The 15,355-nt window shown below is 43.6% G+C and overlaps 1 protein-coding gene across 4 annotated transcripts in view; it reads right to left on the bottom strand.

Annotated features, from left to right (window-relative positions):
* The window catches only part of ADK (adenosine kinase), a 188,162-nt gene that overhangs the window by 110,226 nt on the left and 62,581 nt on the right, over positions 1 to 15,355 (bottom strand). The gene's annotated exons all lie outside the window — the stretch shown is intronic.

The following is a 15,355-nucleotide window of genomic DNA, read 5'->3' on the forward strand; positions in this document are numbered from 1 at the left end:
GGGGGGGAAGACATTTAAAATGATCCCCCTCCCACCCCTTTTGACACCATTCCAAAACATATTAGGCAATGTCACTTCCTACTAGCCCTGAAACTATCCCACTGATCAGGACAGTTATGCCTCGTTTCCACTGAGCGGATCAGTTCGGGTCGGTACAGTTTGGAAGGTTTAGAATGGACCAGCCCATTCTGGTGAGTGTTTCCACTGCAAGTCAGACCTTTCAGGGCCATGCAGGGTTTAGAAAAAATGCTCTTCCTGTCCACCAATGGATTGTATAGTAGCTCCGCCCTAATCGAACCGTTCCATTTCCTATGGCCCTACATCTGAAGCAGGACCCTGAATGGATCGGTATGGTTCACTTATATGGACCACTTTCATAATGGAAACACCCAAAATAGAGAACCGTACCGAACCGAACCGATCCGCTCAGTGGAAACGAGGCATAAGAGATCCATTTCCAAACAGCATCAATTGAACTATTAAACTTAATTTTCTCCTGTCTTGTGCATCTTGGGGATAATTGCTAAAAGGCTACTGAAAGTGTATCTTTTCAGTCTCAATTTAAATTGCAAGATGAGTGGTCAGAATTACAATTACTAAAATAAATAATAATAAAAATAAAAAAAGTTAACCCGAATACATATACACAAATTCAATCTCTACCTTAAAGGGACACTATAGTCACCCAGACCACTTCAGCTCAATGAAGTGGTCTGGGTGTCAGGTCCCTCTAGGGTTAACCCTGCCTGATGTAAACATGCTATGTTTACATCTGGGGTTAAGCCAGCCTCTAGTGGCTGTCTTCCGGACAGCCACTAGAGGCGCATCGGCAATGATTGAGGCATATTATGCCTCAATCACGCAGAGCGTCCATAGGAAAGCATTGAAAAATGCTTTCCTACGGACACTTTGAATGCAAGCGCGGCACTGCCGCGCATGCGCATTCGGCGCCGGTGACGTCAGACAAGGAGGAGAGGAGAGGTAAGGGAGCCCGGCGGGGGAAAAGGGTGAGTAGCTGAAGGGTACTATATTGTCCCTTTAAGCCTGTGATTGTACTCTGCCCACCGAATACAGATTTTATCGAGCACAGTGAATCCTTTTAAAAAGACACTCTGAACACAATATAAATTTAGCTTAATGAAGTTGTTTTGGTGTATGGGTCATGCTCCTGAGTCGTCATTACTTAATTCTTTGCCATTTAAGCCTAGCCGCACCTCCCATGGTGGTTTCCAACAGAGCTGCTGTGAAGCATTTTCAATCAGATCTTACAGCAAAATGTATTTACTTTAGAACTGCTTTAATCATACACGGGTGTTACAAGTTCTGGCAGGCTATTAACAGGGCAGGGGATGAAAAAAAATTCCAAATTAAACACATTCCACAATAAGGAAAGCCTAAAAACAAAAAAAATTGACTTTCAGGAAGTGGGTAGAGTAGCTGTGTAGGTCACAGCCAGTGTAGGTGTGGCTAGGGCTGCATTAAAAAAATAATTTGTGGTGACAGGGCCTGATCACAGAGAGCTGGATGCAGGCTGAATTAGCTCCTAGGCCTGGCTTATCTACTGAGCACATAAATTGAAGATTTTTCTTCAATTTCCCAAATATCGCACTTGAGACAAAAGGGGAACTAACTGTGAAGCAGGTTAAACACTTTTGGAATACAAAAAAGATACTGGTTTAGGGATCCTGCTAATGTACCCATGGACTTTTCTTGTATATTTGTTTTATACCTCATATGTGAATAAATACCGATTTTGGATTATTCTTATGGCTGGAGATTTCGAATCACCATACTGGCCCAGGTATCCAACAGCTATTACCTAGGGAGGAACCCAAGCCCCCTATTTACATAGAGGGTGGCACCTATAAAACACTATGACCGTCTGAAATTTGTGAGTGCAATATAACATCAGATTATATATTATTTATCCTTTATTTTAGGTACATTAACAGGATCCCTAAACCACTTATCTTTTGTATACCTATGCTGTATGGTTATCATCTGGGAGCTAACCTTGTATCTATAAGTTAAGTTTGTGTATTTAATTTTTTTGCACATTCACTAAAAACACAGGTGGATTTGCAGTCTCTTTCAGATAAAACACTTTCGGAAGTCTGAAGTGATTATAGATCTCAGGGTAGCTCGCGGCCTACCACTTGTCCCCAGGCAATCCTACATCTGGGGTTTGCATCGGGTTCAACGAGTGCTTGGCTCCCCCCCTTTGGACCAGTGGGGGTTATCCCGGTCCCCACTGGACTGAACAAGCCTGCATTACTCTGATGGCAGCACTAACCTATGGGCCGCTTGTAAACCTTATAGCTGGAATCAAGAGCCACTAGGCCCCGACTCCGCAACCATAATCCCACAGATGTTGGTTTGATTTTGGGATGAACTAGAGCACCGCACTGACCTGCCGTAACCAATACCTGCACCCATGGATGACCACAAGAGGCCTATACAAGGCAAATATGTCACAAACTGCCACCCTCCCCACCACATATACATTTTGACAGTTAAATTCATATTTAAAGGGTTACTCCAACCAATACAACTACTTCTGTCTTTCAAAGTGGTCATGTTGGTAGAAGTCTGTGCAGCGTTTCGGCTTGAAACACTGCACATACGAATTTTGCCTTGGCACCTGGGATATATGAGGCCAGTTGGGGAATTATGTAGGCAGGCGGCTAGCTGCGCGTATTGCTGGCAGGAGGCGATAGAGCTGTGATGTCCTTGCTCTGCGAGACCGGAATATGACCTATTCCGGCCCCACTAAACGGCAAACTGGGGAGGGGAGCAGAGCAGGGACATCCCAGCTCCCTCGCCTCCCGGCTGCAATACATGCTACTAGCCACCCGCCTCCACGTACGGTCTGTCATGGGGGGGGCATATATATATATATATATATATATATATATATATATATATATATATATATATATATATATATATATATATATATATATATATATATATATATATATATATATATATATCTCTCTATCTCTAGGTACAGACCCTTAACCAGGTTCCGTTCCTACGACCCGGTCATAGAACGAATTGGTCGGTAAGTGAGGAGTTAAGGGATTCTCTGCTCTGGTGTGTTCGTCTAAGTTTGAGGAAGTTTCCCCGAACATAGAAAAGCGCACCAGAGCAGGGAATCCCCACAATGGCTCGCACTTACATCTGGTCGTAAGTGCAAGCCATTGTAAAACCGGTAGGCCACAAAATGAGGACCACCTTTATGTGTGTGTGACGGTCATGGTATGTGAGTGAATGTATAGGTCTGTGTCATGGTGTGTGTCATGGTGTGTGTGTGTGTGTGTGTGTGTTGCTTGTGTGTGTATAGGTCTGTGTCATGGTGTGTTTGTTTAGCTTACCAGACCACTTCCGTTCGCAAGAGAATGGTGTTTTTACTCACCGTTTTTATCCCCACGCCATGCTGTTCTCCCCTCGACCATCCCTGGCACTATGTCTGAGATCATCAAGCTTGATCTCAGTCAATCCAATGTTTTCCCATAGAATTGGCTGTAAAACGCTGCACCAAATCAGCATCTCCTCATAGAGATGCATTGAATCAATGCATCTCTATGGGGAACATTCAGCGCCTCCATGCAGAGCATGGAGATGCTGAATGTAGGTGCTGCACACTGAAGCACTAACAAAGGAAGCTCTTCTAGTGACCATCTGCGTGACTGTCACTACAGGGGTTACTAAGAAGCAATGTAAACACCGCTTTCTCTGAAAGGTCAGTGTTTACATTGAAAAGCCTGCAGGGTCAGGCTATAGACACCAGAACCAGAACATTAAGCTGGTGACAATCCTTTAAGAACTGTATTTTTGTTGTTGAATATAAAGCTATGAAAGTTTTAAAAAAAAAAAAAAATCTGGCGCCTAACTTTTAAGCTGGCTCCTAGAATCAAGGCAAAATTTGTCAAGCCTAGGGATAGCTGTAACCGTTTTACAGAGCCAGTAATTACTGTAACTAATGAGACTGTGTCATATTCATTTGACGCATGTAATGACTGACGAAAACTTTGTTTTCCATTTTAAAGCGGCAAAAATATTTATAAAACAAAAACAAAATAAATAAACTTAAACACAAACTTTAAACCACCTAAAGCACTAAATCAGAAGGCAGCTGCAAGCTTTAACCCCTTAAGGACACGTGACATGTCATGATTCCCTTTTATTCCAGAAGTTTGGTCCTTAAGGGGTTAAACCGTGTACAAGCTTAAACCCATTTAACACCATTTCACAAAGTCTACCAGTTTTCTGAAATCAGTCCTTTTATGTATAAAGGAGATTGAAGAATACAGTAGTGAAGAGGACTGCTGCCGATCAGACAAACCGTGCTTGACTTATCCTAGATTACATCATACATTTAAAAATCTGCAGAATATCAGCAGCTCATTCTTAGCACAATAGCGGTGTACTATGTCGGGAGAAAAAAAATAAATAAACAAAACATTACCTCTATTGCAACATTATAAAACGGCACAAGCGCCACGAACAAATGTGTCTCCTGACAAAGACACAGAATTATTTTTTCTAAAACAGCTCCTCAGAGAGGTGCTAGAGTATGTGTACATGAACATGTGTTTGAGCCTTTGTGTAGAGCAAGCCCTGGGCTTATTGCCTCAGCTAGAGATCTAGATAGAAGAACCGTTTCTTACACGACATGGGGGTTAAAACACCGATTACATTGTGTAATCAAACAGCACTGCTGGAAAGACGGCTAAATGAAAGCAGTTCAATTGAAGCTGACAAGTCAATCAATGCTTCTCAAGTGAAGGAATGTAAAGGATGTGTATGCCACCTAGTGGCAGAATTACAAAATCACAACCCCATTCAGGACCAGAGTTAGAAACAGAAACCTAGAATGTGACGGCAGATAAGAACCATTTGGCCCATCTAGTCTGCCCAATTTTCTAAATACTTTCATTAGTCCCTGTCTTTATCCTATAACTAGAATAGCCTTAGGCCTATTCCACGCATGCTTAATCTTCTACCACTTCAGCTGGAAGGCTATTCCGTGCGTTGTGTATGAAAAAAAAAATATTCTGACTAGCTCAAAGGGTTATATTTAACAGGATAGTAACAGTTTATGAAAGTTGGTGCCACCTCGGAGATGGAACAAGTGTTTGTTAATGGAGGTTTTTTTAAGCATGTGGTAAGCATCCGTGTCAGTACATTAGTGGTCTCCTGAAATTGAATTTGCATAAGTATAAAGAAAGGTGTTGTGGCAAAATTAGCCACTTTAAACTGTATTTTCATAAATGTGTGCCTATCGCTTTAAGAACCAAGTGTATGTCTGCATAATGTATTCCATCCGAACAATAGCGTTCGTATGCTGGTGGCATGAAAGCCACCAGCATTCATACAATGGTTTAACGGACAGTGAATTTAAACACTGTTCGTGAAACGAACAAACTACCGAAGGGAGACCACACACAGGAGGTTGTGTGGCTCCCATTAAGGATTGCAACATTGTTGCAATCGGTAATTAGAAGGATTCAGGGTGGCCGCCGTTCAGCTACCGACCATGCAGCTGTCGGCCATCTTGGATACTTTGTTAGCCCAGCGGTATTTGGTCGTCGAGCGCCTGGAACTAAAAATCGGCTACTTGTCGGCACGAATACCGCTGGACTTCCAAGCCGTTCGGGAGCCCCGGTCCTTCGGTAATGTGTTTCCCTAAAGTCAATCGGTGGTTTGAATGTAACTTAAACGTAATGTTTGTTTCGTGCGGCGTTCGGTTAATTGTGCTGGGATCTGAGCGGTACTTTCACGAAATGTGCGCTCAGACCCCAGCTATCTACCGAACGTCCATTTGTTTAAATATAATGAATAATGTACAAGTTATGCATTTTCATGTGAAATATTGGTTCTGCTGTACGGAGGAATAATCCACTTAAATGTATATTTTAGTGGGAGTATCCCTCTCGTACAGCAGGGCATGATGGGAGAAATGTCCAGGTTGTTAAGTTCCCCATGTAGTCCCTTACTGTACAACCCCTGTAATGTCAGTAGGGAAACCCCTTTCATGGGGAATCCCATAAATACTGTGACCTGTGATTAAAAGCTCAGTTGACTCCTAGCCTGTGTGTCATCTAGTTCTTGGGAAGGAAGAATTCTTACAACGCTACCGGGATTATTGTATGCTGTATTTATTTGCCGGGATTATTTTATGCTGTTCCTGTTACCCAGCGGAGATACTGTGGATTATACTACCTCTCCACTACAGGTGTTATGGCGATTTTCAGTAGTAAATAGTTTACTAGTTCTCTTCAAGCAGTCCACAAAAGCAATCAATCACATTTTAAAGAAATGAAGGTTACGATATCGATCTCCAAATTTCGTTGCTTAAAATGACATGCTCAGCCAACGTTACACTACATGGGCAAAAGTATGTGTACACATGGCCATAACACCGAACCCATCAGCATTTATATGGTATTGCCCTGTCCATGTGACAAATAGCCAACACTCTTTTGGGTAGGCTTTCCATTAGTTTGCGTGCCCGTTCAGCAAAAACAATGAGTCAGGCACGGGTATTTGACTGGCAGGTCTGGCTTGCAGTTGGAATTCCGATTCATAACAAAGGTGTTCAAATGGGGTTTAGGTTATAGTTCTATGCAGGCCACTATTTCAACCACACCAAACCATGTCTTCACTGGCATTGCTTTGTGCACAGGGGCCGTGTCATGATAGGACAGTAAATGGCCAACCATAAACTATCAGCGGATACTTTTTATTGCACATGTTAATGAGGCGTAGTTAAAGCTGCTCGGCAATGGAAACCCATTTCATGAAGCTCCCAACGTACAGTTCTCATGTTAATGTAGATTCCAAGCAGTTTGGAACTGTGGCGAGTGATTAAACAGTAGAGATTTTAATGTATTCTCTTCAGTAATCTGTGTCCCTACTCTGAGAATGTATGGTCAACCAATTTGTGCCTTCCACATTACAATAATTGCACTAATACAGTTGACTAGAGCATATTTAGTAGCACAGGGCTTGGCAAGTTTGCTTTGAATCTAGGAGCCATAACATTTTTTAAAAAAAGTTAGGAGCTGGTATTTTTTTATTATTTGATACACTCAATAGATACAGTCATTTGTACATACAGGCACACACTTGTACAGTGTACAGATACACAAAAAAAAAAAAAAAAAGTCTAGCCACCCTCCTGTTTCCTACCTTTTGGGCACAGGAGGGTGGGTTCCCTGTTGTCCAGTGGTACAGGGCGGCATCTTGTGACATTAGGGCTGGCTGCGGTTGATGGGAGTGGGCTCCCACCCTGTTCGGAAGTCCCCTCCTCCTCCTGTATCCTTGCGCAGCTCTGTGCGCTGGAAGGAATTTAAGGGAAATTGAATTACTTCCTCCAAGCGCAGAGAGCACTCAGGGTAGGGGCGGGCAGTTCTGCAGAATTCGGGTAGACGACAAGCAGAGCAGTCTTTACCTGATGCCCTACCAGCATCCGCGGCCCGCTGTGGGTGAATGCGGGTGGCGAGGGAGGGAATCTCCATGCTCTGTTCCCTCATGCGCCCTGCATCACATAACTCCCTCTCTGGCATCACTAAACCGCTCTCTGTGGAGCAGAGCAAGAGCAGCTCCCCCTCACCCAGGAAAATGATCCACTCTTGCTCACCCAAAAGTAGAGAAGCTAGGCGGACTTAAATTGAAATGAAAAAATAAAATCTGTTTGGGAGTGTGAGAGTGTGTGTGTGTGTGTATGTATAATCAAAGTGTCCGTTTGTGTGTTTAGGTGACCAGCCCCCCCTCCAATCTCATGGAAAGGGCATTTTTACTCCTGTTGTCCCACGCTGTGCCGGTCCCGCCACAGCTGGCCTTGTCATGCCATAGGAAAAGCATTGGGAGGCTATAGTGCATGAATCAGCATCTTTCATAGATATGCATTGATTCAATGCATCTCTATGGGGATCATTAAGGGCCTCCAGGCAGAGCTTAGAGACGCTGAATGTAGGTGCTGCACACTGTGCACCACTAGACTAGGAAACTCCTATAGTGGCTGTGAGTGACTGTCACTAGGTAGCAATGTCTGAAATTCTCTGAAAAGGCAGTGTTTACGATGCAAAACCTCCAGGGACAGGCTATAGACACAATAACTACATTAAGCTGTAGTGGTTCTGATGACTAGTGTCCCTTTAAGAATTGTATTTTTCTCCTTGTAAATTAAACCTTACAAGTTTAAAAAAAAACAAAAATAAACTTGCTGGTAACTTTTTTAGCTGGCTCCTAGATTCCAAACAAATTTGTCAAGCCCTGCACTAGACCATCAGGATGAAAAAAAGGTCACATTAAGAATGGAGGTGTCGGGGGGCAGGGCCTGGACACCATGCTGGCAGGTTGCACACAGCCTGTGCTCCTGCCTAAACTCTATTTTAAAAAAAAGCTTTTCCAGGCTCAAATAACCTGCTACCGGACTTACACACACGGTTACCTATACCTGACTTTGAAGAGTGTCCCAGCTCCAATAATCCCGAAACCAGGCGACTGTGGCCAATACTTCTCAAATATTGCATCCGCCCATCTATATCTACATATAAAACATGTGCTGATTTTTGTGATACACACCGCTATACATTTAATATGAGCAGTGTGCACTCTCTCATGCTTTGTCTTTAACATGCACATCAAAAATAATTATATAAAGAAGGTTGGTGTCAGAACAGCTGATCAGATTTGGCCTCATGAAGTGGTCACTGCTGCACCCCAAATCCTTGCCAACAATGTTTGACCTCACAAAATAGAAAGCCAGGTATAAAGGTGCACAACTGCTGCATACCAGAGGGGACACTATCTTTAAAACAGCTGCCCCTGAAAAGATAGAATTGTGCTTATCATATAACATTACACACAATGTGGAAGGTTTTCATAGCCACAGATCATGGATTAATAGGATTATAACAGAACGCATTTTTACCTTCAAATAAGTCAGGGTCAGGTAACGGATAGCCAAGCATTAGAAGCCATATGATTAGTTTTATTTGAAATAGCATTCAAATACTTTAAAAGGCTAACAATACCCGAGGTCATTCATTGTCCATCCTTTCAATACTAGTATTTACACCGATGACAAAAAAAGATAAAGCTTTGTTTGCTCTGATCGGCTATATGCACTCACATATCATTAAAGGTCAAGCAAATCACTTTCTGCCACAATGTGGCACAGCTAATTCAACAGCAACAACATATCTGGCCCAATACTGCCATCTGCTGGGTAATCACCGTAAGCAATTTGTTCAACTCTGCATGCAGAAAACATTCTGCCGTTAGGTCCTACATTGCAATGAAAGTACAGTAAACTGTTGAAAGAAAATATGCAAGCAGTTATAGGATATTGCAGCATAAACGCAAGAACGGTTAACCATTATAAATATGTCCGCTTGGTTTAGCATACACTAGTATAATACATTAAAGTGTCCATAGCTCTGCAGTTTAAAAACTATACACTTTAACAACTCCCACTATTCCTAACCCTGCAAGTGTAATTATTGCAGTTTTCATAAACTGCAATAATTACCTTACAGGGTTAACTCCACCTCTAACTCCACCACTCCACCTCTAACTCCACCTCTAGTGGCTGTCTACTAGACAGCCACTAGAGGGCACTTCCTGCTCTATAGCACAGGAAACCTCCAGCGTCGCTCAAATCCCCATAGGAAAGCATTAGGTCTCCCCAGCAGGTGGGCGGGATCAGTCTCGCCCACCGGCCGACGCAATGGAGAGGAGGCGCATCGCAGAGGAGGAGACAGCGGCGAGGGACATCGCCGCTGCCTCAGGTAAGTGACTGAAGGGGTTTTCACCCCTTCAGTAACCGGGGATTGGTGGGTGGGAGAGAGAGGAACCCTCCAGTGCCAGGAAAACGGATAGTTTTCCTGGCTCTGGAGATTCCCTTTAAGGGGTTAAGGAGCCTCCAAATGATAATGTTACATAAACACACACATTCACCTAAATGCATAAATACACACACACACACACACACTTTGACAGGCTCGCTTTCAACACAAGTTTGCTCAGGAGGTCTCTGTTTTGCCTACGGCATAATGGTTAGAATATATTAAATACAATTTAAAAAAAAAATGTAAACAAAAAACACAACACCCACAGTAAACATTTATTTACACTAGTTGTGATTCTAAGCAGCACCATACATCAAAATACAAAACAATGCGATGTATTTAACAAGACCGAAAACCCACACCCCTCCTGCTCCTGTGTGTGATCACTAAGGAACCACCGCACCCAGATGGCAAGTATAGCATCCGGCTGGAAGAGATGACACATGGCAAGAGGCAAACTAAGCAGCCTGTCCAATAATGGGCGAGTGTCTAAAATTAAACTGTCATATAATGACAGTGTTCTCTTTTAAAGCATTTTGTGGAACAAGTATTCCTAACAATATAATGACCTGCATGTTTAAGCATTAGGGCCCCCCATAACTGAAAGGGTGGGTTTCAATAATTTTTTTAAATTATGTGTTTACCCTTGCTGTGTTGCGTGCGAGTATTTTTTTTATTGTTTATTTTTTTTATAAATCTTTATTTTTCGTATGGGAAAATGATAAACATATGTGTAAGGCCACAATAGCCTCTACACATCAAAACAGTAAATATCATGCACAGGTATGGCTAGAATCGTTTCACATACATTTTAGAATAACAGTTGGTCTCAATGTTATAATGAGTAATGTAAGTCGTGTAATTGTGAGGGTAGAGGGTACCTATCTGCTAATATCACCCCTTGTATTTTAGGGTCGTGAGCTGCGGGAATAGGGTGGGTATGACCAAGTCTGGGTATTATGTCTAACGTCTTGCCCTATGTCCCGAGGATGTGGGTGTATGATGCGACCCATCTGCACATAGGCCAGGAGTGGATCATGGTGGTCGTGGGGTCCATCTGTGGGTTTCCCTTCTAGGTCTGAGTCCGCTCTCATGTTCGTTCCTGACTGAGGCTATTAGGTGCACCTGTGTGCAAGGAGTCTGAAGGTGCCCCTTCATTCTAGTGGTGGCTGCGTGTAGTCGCTAAATAAGTTCACAGCTATGGCTAGTATGTCTAGACGATTATAGGTCGCTATAGTATGACAGGATCAGGTCGAACCAGTGTGGTTCCAGGTTATGGTTATCAACCTATTTGACGTGCCTGATGCCAGTCCGGTTTATTATGTCACCCTCGATGTCGGTTCCCTATAACCCCAGGGAGGGGGGGGGGAGGTGTAGTCGGAGCAGAGGTGGTTGGCTCTTGTGAGCCTCGTTCATACTGCAATAATTGTTAGAACGAGAAAAAACAAAGAACTACATGTAGTTTAAGAATCAGGGTTAGCTACACAAAACATTTAAACAAAATGTTCGAACTGAAGCCTAGTCGGCTGTCGGCTTAAGTATGTCCCTCAGGTCTTGGGTTTGGCACCCCTGCCTCTTCCAGGAGTCGCGGTTATTTCAGCTTCGGATGTCCCAGGCTGAGGGTCTAGTGGTGTCCCCAAGTTCGCTGCGAGGTTCGGTAGTCCCAGAGCAGTCATCAGTGCTGGGCCCTCCGTGGGTTCGGTGGCCTTGAAGTGCTTGTCGTCCTTAGTGATCCAGAGAGTTCCTGGGGTCGCCCACCTATAGGCTATACCCGCCGCTTGGAGTTGCTTGGTGATTGGGTGCATGCTCTTGCGCCATTGTAGTGTGGCTCTGCTCAAGTCCTGGAAGAAGGACATTTTGCATGTTTCGAAGTCGAATGGGGTCTGCCCTTGTATTGCTGCCATTAGCCCCAGTTTGTCCGCCATTGATTGGCATCTTAATATTACATCCCGTGGAGCTGAGGTGGGTGCTTGTGTGGATTTAGCTATCCTATAGATCCCGTCGAATTGGAATGTTTTTGCCTGTTTGGCTGGTGGCCACAAGGCGTCTAGCGAAGTGTGGCAATTCTTCCAGTGGCACTGATTCCGACACCCCTTGAATTTTAATAATTTTGCAGCGCCCTCTGTCATCCAGGAGATTAACTTGCCTGGCCATTGTCAATTGTGAGGTGTGTAAGTGTCGCACTTTCTCCCCTAGAGCTAGGTAGTTCTCCCTCAGTCCCTTGACCTCTTCTTCGATTGCCTGTGTGCGCGTTGACACCGCGTGTACATCCAGCTTGAGTATTGCTAGATCTGCTTCCCACATTTGTCTGAGATTCTGCTGTAGTTCTGTTAGCATTGCCTGTATGTCTCGTTTGGAGGCCGGTGTGCTAGTTTCTGATGTCCATGTGGGTGTTGGGGACTGGGGTGTGGATTGTCCTGTGTGTCTCCCTCCTCTGAAGGCTGTGGGGATGTGTCTCAGGGAGTTGAGGCCTTCACTGCGTTTGAGGCCTGTAGCATTTGGCCTATACCGCGCTGTGGCTTTGCGGTATTTTTTGCGTCTTGCGGCCCATCTCACCTGAGCTCAGTGTGTCGGGGTACCAGTCTTCAAAGTCTGCAACGTTCCAGGGCCAGTGCGTTCCCGAAAGGGTCTGAGGTTGCCCTCCCGTCCTGTAGGCCTTGCCGCCTCGGCGTTTCGTTTTGGAGCCGGGTGTCAGGAGGAACGGCATCGGCGTGTCAGTGTGGTTCTCCGAGGTCAGTGCTCGGTTGTGTGGCTGCGAGTGATGCGGGTTATCCCCGATTGCTGCAGATTGCACCGGAGCTCCGGTAATGTGCGACCGCTCCGGTCCGTGTCAGGCTCCGCCCCCCGCGTGCGTGTATTTATGTGAGAGATCATATACTGTAACTAAACCACCTTTGTTTTGTTTTTTTAAACTATCGCATTCTGTAAGCTTTGAAATTGCCATTTAGTGAATGCGCTTGATCTTGTATGGGGTGTGTAAAAAAAAAAAAAAAATATATATATATATATATATATATATATACACACACACACACACACACACACACACACACACACACACAAACCACCTCGTTTACAGGTAGGATTTTGTCACAGATCTTATGGTAACCACAGCCTTCTAGGGTAAACAAAGTCCAGGACACATTCAGCTCAGTTGTTCTGATTTATTTGGTGCAAAATATACAAGTGCTTCAAAATAAATTAAACAAAACAAAATTCCTTGCTCTTGTTTGAGCACTTACTAAACAGAGTAATTACTATCTGGAATTGGGTGGCTTTCCCACTTACCAATTGACAATAACAAGATATAGCTGCAAAACACCATTCCTCTGGCTCTTTCTCCCTCACTCTGCAGCAGGTTGCTCCCTTCTTTTAAAAACCTGCCTGCCTGCTAATTGACCAGCTACAGGTGAGTATCAATTAGTTCACATACAAGTCCTGGTCTGGAGGTCATATAGCAACTAGTGTTATTGGAGCACTGGCCCACCCTGCTCTCCATATGCTCCGCCCCAGGGACCCTTACCATGGTTTGCAGAGTACCAACAATGTATTTTGCAAACCTAAAATCTTCCTGGGGCATTTAATTGAGAAACCTCAGGCTGCCGTTTAGTAAATCAGGCCTAATCCCTTAACAACAATTGCACATTTTCGCTCAATAAATAAATATATTATATATACACAAATACACAATTTTCCCCCCATTCTAATATACACAGAGCCATATACACACACACACTATATTTCATAACAGCCCAGCAGAAATACTAGAGTAATAATTTGCCCTATATTTCACCCTGTTACTTTCCAAAACCCCATAAAAGCTCTACATGAGAGGCACGGTAGTACTCGTGAGACATGGCTGCCCACAAATATGAGTGTTTTAGAGCAGAAAAAATGTAGAATGGCGATGAGATTGGTGAAAGGGCAGTTTGTGTGAAGAATGCAAGAAAAATAAATAATTATGAACCCACTTTAAGGTTTTGTGACTAACAATAGACTGGAATACCCTGAGATGTCTACTTCTGCAAATGTAATGCCATGATGGGGTGAACATATGCAACATAGGCCTAGCAAAACAATATGGCAAATGTCAGTGTAAGTTGATCCTGTACATTTCCAAAACACCATTAAACCTGTACATGGAGGGCACTGACATCACAGTATACAAATGTGTTTTACTACAGTAAAAGCCAACAGCAATATTACAGTCACAGTTCAAATGCTTTGTGGAACTAGATTTTATTTGAATGGTGTTCCAGATATAAAATATTTGATGAGAAAAATAAAAGACCAGTTTCTCCCTAACAAAATTATATTAAGTGCACCCACACATATATAAACAAGTGTAATTCTAATTGAACAGACATAGCTCAAGTTCTAGGTTTTGTTTTGGTTCAGAATTTGGACAATTACCTCCGTCCTTAAAGGACCACTATAGTGCCGGGAAAATAAATTAGTGTTAATAGGTCCCCCCCCCCCCCCACCCTCAGGGGACCCCTCCCACTGGGCTAAAGGGGTTTCTCCAGCGCCAGGGAACTCTTCTCCCTCTGCGACGTCAGCTCAGAATGCACAGCAAGAGCCACGCGCATTCAAACCGCCCATAGGAAAGCATTACTCAATGCATTCCTGTGGACATCCAGGATCTTCTCACCGATTTTCACAGTGAGAATCGTGGAAGCACCTGTAGCTAGAGGCTGGATTAACCCTAGTGAAACATAGCAGTTCTCTGAAACTGCCATGTTTTCAGCTGCAGGGTTAACACTAGAGGGACCTGGCACCCAGACCACTTCATTGAGCTGAAGTGGTCTGGGTGTCTATGGTGGTCCTTTAACCCCTTAAGGACCAAACTTCTGGAATAAAAGGGAATCATGTCATGTGTCCTTAAGGGGTTAAGGGGGTTAGAAGGACAGCACCCCTGCATCTCATAAACCAATATGGTCTGCAATTGCTTATTGGAAAACAAAACATTAAAGGAGCACTATAGGGTCAGGAACACAAACATGTATTCCTGACCCTATAGAGTTAAAACCCCCATCTAGCCCCCCTGGTCCATTCATGCCTCCCTAAATATAGTAAAATCTTACTTGTATTCAAGCCTGAAGCTGCTTACTTTGTCACAGTTTCCTTTAGACCTGCCCACTGCCTGCTGACTTCAGCAGAAGTGGTAGTCTGATCCAATCACAATGCTTCCCCACAGGATTGGCTGAGACGGACAATGAGGAAAGTTCAGTGTCTGCATGCATGCAGAGGAAGGAGACACTGAATGTTTGGATGCATTAGGCAGCCATGACCCAGGAAGGATATCCAACAGCTATGAGTGGCCAATTAAGTTATCACTAGGCTGAAAAGACAGTGTTTACAGAAAAAAGCCTGAAGGTAATGATTCTACTTACCAGCACAAATTCAATAAGCTGTAGTTGTTCTGGTGTAATTTAATTTGTGAAGAATTAAATTACAGAGTACAGCTGGCATCAACTCTGTCGTTTAAAATA

This window comes from Pelobates fuscus, chromosome 10 (assembly GCF_036172605.1).
Source record: "Pelobates fuscus isolate aPelFus1 chromosome 10, aPelFus1.pri, whole genome shotgun sequence".
Classification (NCBI taxonomy): Eukaryota; Metazoa; Chordata; class Amphibia; order Anura; family Pelobatidae; genus Pelobates; species Pelobates fuscus.